The sequence below is a fragment of the Staurois parvus genome, unplaced genomic scaffold (genome assembly GCF_062004578.1).
Source record: "Staurois parvus isolate SC_StPar_1 unplaced genomic scaffold, SC_StPar_1.0 ptg002933l, whole genome shotgun sequence".
In the NCBI taxonomy this organism is placed as follows: domain Eukaryota; kingdom Metazoa; phylum Chordata; class Amphibia; order Anura; family Ranidae; genus Staurois; species Staurois parvus.
The window spans coordinates 35,351-45,281 of NW_028320729.1; the positions used below are offsets into that span (position 1 = coordinate 35,351).

General features: G+C 51.2%; 1 pseudogene; it reads right to left on the bottom strand.

Moving 5' to 3' along the window:
• Window positions 1–5,809: 5,809 nt before the first annotated feature.
• On the bottom strand, window positions 5,810–5,966 carry LOC149428910 (U2 spliceosomal RNA; annotated as a pseudogene).
• Window positions 5,967–9,931: the final 3,965 nt, after the last annotated feature.

The following is a 9,931-nucleotide window of genomic DNA, read 5'->3' on the forward strand; positions in this document are numbered from 1 at the left end:
CAGGAGATGGTCAGAGACTGCGGACATAGTACAGGAGATGGTCAGAGACTGCAGACATAGTACAGGAGATGGTCAGAGACTGCAGACATAGTACAGGAGATGGTCAGAGACTGCGGACATAGTACAGGAGACGGTCAGAGACTGCAGACATAGTACAGGAGATGGTCAGAGACTGCAGACATAGTACAGGAGATGGTCAGAGACTGCAGACATACTACAGGAGACGGTCAGAGACTGCAGACATAGTACAGGAGACGGTCAGAGACTGCGGACATAGTACAGGAGATGGTCAGAGACTGCAGACATAGTACAGGAGATGGTCAGAGACTGCAGACATAGTACAGGAGATGGTCAGAGACTGCGGACATAGTACAGGAGATGGTCAGAGACTGCAGACATAGTACAGGAGATGACCAGAGACTGCAGACATACTACAGGAAACGGTCAGAGACTGCAGACATAGTACAGGAAACGGTCAGAGACTGCAGACATAGTACAGGAAACGGTCAGAGACTGCAGACATACTACAGGAGACGGTCAGAGACTGCAGACACAGTACAGGAGATGGTCAGAGACTGCAGACATAGTACAGGAGACGACCAGAGACTGCGGACATAGTACAGGAAACGACCAGAGACTGCGGACATAGTACAGGAAACGGTCAGAGACTGCGGACATACTACAGGAGACGGTCAGAGACTGCAGACATAGTACATGAGACGGTCAGAGACTGCGGACATAGTACAGGAGATGGTCAGAGACTGCGGACATAGTACAGGAGACGGTCAGAGACTGCAGACATACTACAGGAGACGGTCAGAGACTGCAGACATAGTACAGGAGAGGGTCAGAGACTGCGGACACAGTACAGGAGATGGTCAGAGACTGCGGACATAGTACAGGAGATGGTCAGAGACTGCGGACATAGTACAGGAGAGGGTCAGAGACTGCGGACATAGTACAGGAGAGGGTCAGAGACTGCAGACATAGTACAGGAGAGGGTCAGAGACTGCAGACATAGTACAGGAGAGGGTCAGAGACTGCGGACATAGTACAGGAGAGGGTCAGAGACTGCGGACATAGTACAGGAGATGGTCAGAGACTGCGGACATAGTACAGGGGATGGTCAGAGACTGCAGACATAGTACAGGAGACGGTCAGAGACTGCGGACATAGTACAGGAGACGGTCAGAGACTGCAGACACAGTACAGGGGATGACCAGAGACTGCGGAAATGTTGATCCCCTACAAATGTGAACGATTGATCAGTTTCTCTCAGAATTCACAGATGTTTGTTGCACAGGTGACCAGAAGCGATCTACCACCACAGCCGATCTTGGAAAAGTCGGTCCGGTGTGGAGGATCTTTGTTTTGTGTTTTCTGCAGATTCTCGGAGTGGCGAGGGTTAATCTCTGCAGTTCCTTGTCTTCTCTGATCAGCTCACCTCCAGATATTGATTGATCACGCCTCGGGGCGGCAGCATGTAAAAAGTGAAAGCGGGTCAGCGGGGAGTCAGAAGGGTTCCTCCTCCTTCTACAAAGTTACAATGTACAGTCTGATCACTGGGGGCAGAAAGTGAAGCTGGGTCAATGGGAAGTCAGAAGGTTGTATACAGAGTGACAGCTGACCATGGAAGATGTTTCTGTAGATGTCACCTTTTAAGCGACACCTATAGTGACAAAAATGCTGTTTTTTTTATTTTCCTTACATGTGATTGGGTGTTCTTTGCAAAGCGAAGTTTCAATTAATTTACAAAGTTCTGAAGAACTTGTAGAATGCACAATCCACCCCATACAGTGTGTGTATGTATAATATATATATACAAACTATATTGCCAAAAGTATTGGTCCCGCCCTCCATATCATGTGATTCAGGTGTTCCAATTCCCTCCATATCATGTGATTCAGGTGTTTCAATCCCCTCCATATCATATGATTCAGGTGTTCCAATCCCCTCCCAATCATGTGATTCAGGTGTCCCAATCCCCTCCCAATCATGTGATTCAGGTGTTCCAATCCCCTCCAATCATGTGATTCAGGTGATCCAATCCCCTCCATATCATGTGATTCAGGTGTTCCAATCCCCTCCCAATCATGTGATTCAGGTGTTCCAATCCCCTCCATGTCATGTGATTCAGGTGTTCCAATCCCCTCCATATCATGTGATTCAGGTGTTCCAATCCCCTCCCAATCATGTGATTCAGGTGCTCCAATCCCCTCCATATCATGTGATTCAGGTGTTCCAATCCCCTCCATATCATGTGATTCAGGTGTTCCAATCCCCTCCCAATCATGTGATTCAGGTGTTCCAATCCCCCCCATGGACACAGGTGTATACAATCAAGCCCCTAGGCATGCAGACGGCTTCCACAAACATTGGTGAAAGAATGGGTCGCTCTCAGGAGCTCAGTGACTCCAAGTGTGGTCCCGTGATAGGTGGCCACCTGGGCAATAAGTCCATCCGTGACATTTCCTGGCTACTAAATATTCCACGCTCAGCTGTTAGTGGGATTATAACAAGGTGGAAGCCACTGGGAACAACAGCCACTCAGCCACCAAGTGGTAGGCCACGTCACATGACAGGGCGGGGTCAGCGCATGCTGAAGCGCACAGTGCGCAGAAGTCGCCAACTGTCTGCAGAGTCAATAGCTAAAGACCTCCAAACTTGGTGTGGCCTTCAGATGAGCCCAACAACAGTGCGTAGAGAGCTTCATGGAATGGGTTTCCATGGCCGAGCAGCTGCATCCAATCCTTCCATCACCAAGTGCAATGCAAAGCGTCGGATGCCGTGGTGTAAAGCATGCTGCCACTGGACTCTAGAGCAGGGGAGACGTGTTCTCTGGAGTGACCAATCACGCTTCTCTGTCTGGCAATCTGATGGACATGTCTGGGTTTGGTGGTGGCCAGGAGAACGGTACTTGCCTGACTGTATTGTGCCAAGTGTAAAGTTTGGTGGAGGGGGGATTATGGCGGGGGTGGTTTTCAGGGGTTGGGTTGGCCCCCTAGTTCCAGTGAAGGTAACTCTTAAGGCGACCTATTGGACAATTTCATGCTCTCAACTCTGTGGGAGGAGTTTGGGGATGGCCCCTTCCTGTTCCAACATGACTGCCCCCCAGTGCACAAAGCAAGGTCCATAAAGACATGGAGGAGCCAGTTTGGGGTGGAGGAACTTGACTGTCCTGCACAGAGTCCTGACCTCAACCCCATAGAACACCTTTGGGGTGAATTAGAGCGGAGACTGCGAGCCAGGCCTCCTCCCCCGACATCAGTGCCTGACCTGACAAATGTGCTTCTGGAAGAATGGTCCAACCTTCCCATAGACACCCTCCTAAACCTTGGGGACGGCCTTCCCAGAAGAGTTGAAGCTGTTATAGCTGCAAAGGGCGGGGCCAACTCAATATTGAACCCTATGGACTAAGACTGGGGGGCCATTAAAGGTCATGTGTGTGGGAAGGGCGGGGCCAACTCAATATTGAACCCTACGGACTAAGACTGGGGGCCCATTAAAAGTCATGTGCGTGGGAAGGGCGGGGCCAACTCAATATTGAACCCTACAGACTAAGACTGGGGGGCCATTAAAGGTCATGTGCGTGGGAAGGGCGGGGCCAACTCAATATTGAACCCTACGGACTAAGACTGGGGGGGCCATGAAAGGTCATGTGTGTGGAAAGGGCGGGGCCAACTCAATATTGAACCCTACGAACTAAGACTGGGAGGGGCCATTAAAGGTCATGTGCATGGAAAGGGCGGGGCCATCTCAATATTGAACCCTACGGACTAAGACTGGGGGGCCATTAAAGGTCATGTGCGTGGAAAGGGCGGGGCCAACTCAATATTGAACCCTACGGACTAAGACTGGGGGGCCATTAAAGGTCATGTGCGTGGAAAGGGCGGGGCCAACTCAATATTGAACCCTACGGACTAAGACTGGGGGGCCATTAAAGGTCATGTGCGTGGAAAGGGCGGGGCCAACTCAATATTGAACCCTACGAACTAAGACTGGGGGGCCATTAAAGGTCATGTGTGGGGAAAGGCCGGCGGCCCAATACCTGGGGCAATATAGTGTGTGTATATATATATAGATGTATCCATCCATCCATCCATCCATCTATATACTGTATATACACACGGCTCCTCTTCTTTACATACTCAGCCTGCGGAAAGCTTTAGGACATTGCTGGGGATGTGTACAATTTCCCCCCAAGCTCTGTGCCGATATCTGAGAAAAGCCAGGAGCCCATTGCATTAGTGGGGGGAGGGGAGGGGGGCGGTAATGCGTGAAGTTTTGGGAGTAGAGTAAAATTACCATCGAGCAGAACTCAGATTTTCGGCACATTGGGGACACGGCAGACGGTTTTACTGGAAATGGAAAAGAGATTTGAAGAGAAATGAATTTGCTGGTCATGTGACCGTTACGAGCACCAAATCCAAAAATTCTTTAATAGGAGAGAAGTTTTCCTTCAAGCCGTCCAGAGAGAGAAGGAAGGCTGCGGAGTCCCCATGGGGGGGTTCTGGACGGGGGGGGGGGCTTCATAGGCTCACACTGGGGGTGTATTTCAGACGTGAATTCAGGGATTCAATAACTACGTGAAGACCAGGAATGACTTGCTGCTGAGAAATGTGATGTGGAGCGCCTATGTACCAGTCAATGTACTAGAAATAGGGGGGCCCCAATGGTAGCCCCTGGCAAGAACCCCCCCCCCGGTCGGCAAGTTGCACCCTATTGGCGCAGTCATATCTGTGTGATTCCGACTAGACCGGAGCCGCAGCGATTTCTAAAGTAGCGCATGCACTTCTTCAGGTCAGAGGCGTCCCTAGGGTTGGTGTCACCCGGTGCGGACCGCACCGCCTGCACCTGCCCTGCATAGACATCCGTGTCTTACAAGTCTCACCTGAAGGCGGAATACCTTCACTGGAAGTCGCACGATCAAAGTGGGTGCTAAGCTGCAGTTTAGTCTGCCTATATTTTTCCTCCCCTCTCATCCACATTCTAACGAAATTTTTTTTTTTTTTTTTTTTTCCGCAAACGTGCAACTATAACGAAAAAACCCGTAAGTGTTCAGAAAAAAAGTGCAAGTGCAAAACACCACACGAAAAAGTGCACTTAGGGGTGTGCTGTGTCCTACCCCTAAAGGGGCTTGGACCGCTTACCCTGATCCCCCGGGGCACGAAGCTCCTGACGGGGACAAGGTTCCCAATTGGTCCTCCTGGCCAAAAGGCCTGGTGGACCACCGTTCCCTATGCCCAGCCGAAGCCGGACATCCAGTACTAGGCAAGGGGACTCTCCCGAAGAAGAGTCCCCTAGGGATCAGGGGAGGAAGGAACCGTATGGCCACACATCCTCCCCCTAGACTTCAGGGTAGGCCCGAGGACCCACACCCTCCATCCGTGAAAAACACACACATAAGAGCAAAAAAAGTGACAAACGTGGGAAGTGCATAATAAATAAAGAGAAAGAAAAAATAAAAAAGTGGTACCGTGCCGAATTGTGCACAGACCGGGCCCTGAGGCCCGTAGCAAAAATTGCCCTGGACTTAGCCAAAAGGCCTGGTCCTTAGGGCGCTGTGCAAAAAGATGTGTAAAAACAGTGGCCATGTGTCATTTTCACACCGTGGGGTCCCACACCCAAGTGTTACTAGTGACACCCCTGAGAGCGTCTTCCCCAGGGGGCACTGAGTTTGCGGACTTTTTGCGTCCCCAGCCCCTGGCCAGACCAAGGTAGCTTGCTCAAATCAGGAGGTACTGGGTCTTTCCAGCCTTCCCAGAGGAATTACTCCCGAGGCCCCAGAACGAATCATGGCGCTCCCCGGTTTCTGTCCCTCCGGTCCAGCCTTCCGGACCCCCATCATACCAGTGAGGGTACTATCCAACCAACCCCACAAAGACAGAGCGGTCGGGAGCACCCCCACTGGACACTGATAAGAACAGATACTACACTTGATCTTAGCCAAAAGGCCGAGAAGCGATTCTAACGAAATGTCCAACAAAACGTTTCCATTTCCATGACCTATTTTATTTTAAATTCAGTGATGTCATCACTGGGTCTCTGTGCTTCTCTATGCAATGCAGGCAGATCATGGCTGGTGGGAGAGACAGGCAAGGTGCTGTACATAGCTTCCTAGAAACATCCCAGCCCCCCTTGACTCAGTGCTCCTCCAAAGAGCCCTCAGCCCTGATGCAATCAGTGGGAGGAATAATGCAAATATCAAAATGCCTTGGTGTTGGGTGTTGGTCCTGGAGGAGTGCATGTTTCCGGGCAGGCTGCATTGGCATGCGGAACACGCATGTGATACTGGACCTCCATGATTGGAAAAACTGAAATACAATGAATGAAAAGGGAGGGGCCAGGGACAGTCAGGCTGGGGAGGAAATGGCTAGATGATGCTGGACGTCCTCCAGCCAGGAAATGAGGCAGATGACTGGCTGCACATTGTAAGAAGCTCACAGTGACATCAGAGTAAGACATTTCAGTCCAGGGGAGGAGTCGGCACACCTGTGCAAGACTGAAGGGGAGGAGCCGGTACACCTGTGCAAGGCTGAAGGGGAGGAGCCAGTACACCTGTGCAAGACTGAAGGGGAGGAGCCGGTACACCTGTGCAAGGCTGAAGGGGAGGAGCCGGTACACCTGTGCAAGGCTGAAGGGGAGGAGCCGGTACACCTGTGCAAGGCTGAAGGGGAGGAGCCGCAACGCCTGTGCAAGGCTGAAGGGGAGGAGCCGACACACCTGTGCAAGACTGAAGGGGAGGAGCCGACACACCTGTCAAAGGCTGAAGGGGAGGGGCCGGTACACCTGTGCAAGTCTGAAGGGGAGGAGCCGGTACACCTGTGCAAGACTGAAGGGGAGGGGCCGGTACACCTGTGCAAGACTGAAGGGGAGGAGCCGGTACACCTGACAAAGACTGAAGGGGAGGAGCCGGTACACCTGACAAAGACTGAAGGGGAGGAGCCGGTACACCTGACAAAGACTGAAGGGGAGGAGCCAGTACACCTGTGCAAGACTGAAGGGGAGGAGCCGGAACACCTGTCAAAGGCTGAAGGGGAGGCCGGATGTCACATATAACAAGCAGTTGCATATGATATTCAGTGCAGGAGATGTTCTAGGAGACGGTCGGAGAAGAATGTTGCTGCAGAAGAAGCTAAAGTAAAAACAGATTCAAGCACTAACTGTATATAAAACTGAATGGGGCTTATATATATATATATTTATGTGTGTCTAGAAACAAATACAATGTATATTCTCATAAATCGACTATAAGTACCTCCAAATGATAAGTATGCCCAAATACCAACCTCCTTCCTGCACAGCAGCACTCAGACTGGGAGGGGCAGAGATCTGAGCCAATTAGGTCTCTTCTGCATCCACATGTGTTGCCATCCCCCCTCTATGAACATTACAGGGTGGGAGTAGAGTGATGACCTCTTAAGTGTGCTGCTTCTCCAATCAACAGCCTGGTGACCAAGTTGTATTGTCTAAATGCAGTGGAGGAAAGTGAGGTCACCGAACTTGCTGAGCTGTCTGACAAACGGGCTCATGGAGCACAACACTGTCCTGGGTCTGGTCTGGTTTTGTCTTGGTCTTGGGATAGGTCTTATTCCTGGCCTGGTCTTGTTCTTGGTCTTAATCGTGGTCTGGTCTTGTTCTTGGTCATACTCTTAATCATGGCCTGCTTGTGGTCTTAGTCTTAATCTGGGTCTGGTCTGGTTTTTTCTTGGTCTTGGTATAGGTCTTAATTATGGCCTAGTCTTAATCTTGGTCTGGTCTTGTTCTTGTTCGTAGTCTTAATTTTGTGTAAAATCGTGGCCTGGTTGTGGTCTTAGTCCTAATCTTGGCCTGGTGTTGTTCCTGGTCTTAGTCTTAATTTTGGTCTGGTCTGGTCTTGATCTCATCTGGTTTTGTTTTGGCTTGTGTCTTAATTTTGGTCTGGTCTAGGTCTTGGTCTTAATCCTGGCCTGCTTGTGGTCTTAGTCTTAATCTGGGTCTGGTCTGGTTTTGTCTTGGCCTGAGTCTTAGTTTTGAAGTGGTCTGGGTTTTGGTCTGGGTCTTGATCTTCGCCTGGTCCTTGTCTGGTCTGCTCTTGTCTTGGTCTTAAAGTGATATTAAAGTTTTTTGGTTTTTTTTTAATAACAAACAGCAGCCCTGATCCTCCTTTTGTTGGGTCCTCTGCTGGCTCCTCCACTGCCTCCCAAGTCGCTTGCTATGGGTACTGGTGCGTACTCGTTCCAGAACCCCTCTCTGCGTGTCCATAAGACACATAGAGCCGCAGCTCGGCCTGCTCTCTCCTCACTGGCTGTGATTGACAGCAGGCTCCCGCTTTGTCTCAGCCAATGAGCAGAGGGAGTCCTGGGACAGCCGAGGCTCTCATGCACATCGCTGGATCGAGAGGGGGTTCAGGTAAGTGTTGGGGGGGTTGGGGGACGGGGGAGAACAGGACACATAGATTGCATGAAGGTGAAATAAAAAAACCTTCTGCCTTTACAATCGCTATTATCTTGGTCTAGTTTTAAATATTTTGTCAAAATGTTCGCATTGTGGAGAATTCATTTCACTTCCTGTCCTGCAGTCACCAGGAAGTCAGAGGAAATCTCTCCAAAGTGAAGAATTCTGTACCCAGAACAAGTGGCCCCATTAGGAGATTTCTCCTCACTTCCTATTCTGCCGACAACTCCATATTTTGGATTTGCCGTCACCAAAGATAGGGTTGACCATTTGGAAACTCGGGTACTGGTCAGTAGGGGGCCCCATGAGATGCCCCTGGTACCTTTTTCATAGGTTTTTTTGGGTTTGGGCAAGGACACAGGGGCCCCATGATCCCCTATTGAGGGCCCGGGGTCAGTAGGGGGCCCCACGAGATGCCCCTGGTACCTTTTTCATAGGTTTTTTTGGGTTTGGGCAAGGACACAGGGGCCCCATGATCCCCTATTGAGGGCTCGGGGTCAGTAGGGGGCCCCATGAGATGCCCCTGGTACCTTTTTCATAGGTTTTTTTGGGTTTGGGCAAGGACACAGGGGCCCCATGATCCCCTATTGAGGGCCCGGGGTCAGTAGGGGGCCCCACGAGATGCCCCTGGTACCTTTTTCATAGGTTTTTTTGGGTTTGGGCAAGGACACAGGGGCCCCATGATCCCCTATTGAGGGCCCGGGGTTAGTAGGGGGCCCCACGAGATGCCCCTGGTACCTTTTTCATAGGCTTTTTTGAGTTTGGGCAAGGACACAGGGGCCCCATGATCCCCTATTGAGGGCTCGGGGTCAGTAGGGGGCCCCATGAGATGCCCCTGGTACCTTTTTCATAGGTTTTTTTGGGTTTGGGCAAGGACACAGGGGCCCCATGATCCCCTATTGAGGGCCCGGGGTCAGTAGGGGGCCCCACGAGATGCCCCTGGTACCTTTTTCATAGGTTTTTTTGGGTTTGGGCAAGGACACAGGGGCCCCATGATCCCCTATTGAGGGCCCGGGGTCAGTAGGGGGCCCCACGAGATGCCCCTGGTACCTTTTTCATAGGCTTTTTTGAGTTTGAGCAAGGACACAGGGGCCCCATGATCCCCTATTGCCCGGGGGCCCCATGAGTTATCAGTCCGCCCCCGGGGGCGACTCTCCCCAGTGGGGACAGAAAGGGCAATAAAACCTGACAGAGGCTCTAACGCTTCCCCGCTTTATCCAAAACTAAAAAAAAGAAAACGAAAAAAAAAAGGTTTGCGCTTCAGATACATTGTAACAATTTGTAAGAAACGTATAACTGTGCCGGAGTTCACGTTCCCCTGTGAGGACAGAGGCTGAGCAAAGAAATGCGAGGCGTCGGTGAGACATTCGCGCTCCACTCGGCGCAGCGGGGCCAGTTCCGGCTTGAAGCGATTCAGGTGTACGGACGCGAGCCAACTATTTTTCCCAGGCCCGTTCCTTTCCTGGATCGCACAAGAATAGCTGCATTGTTCCTT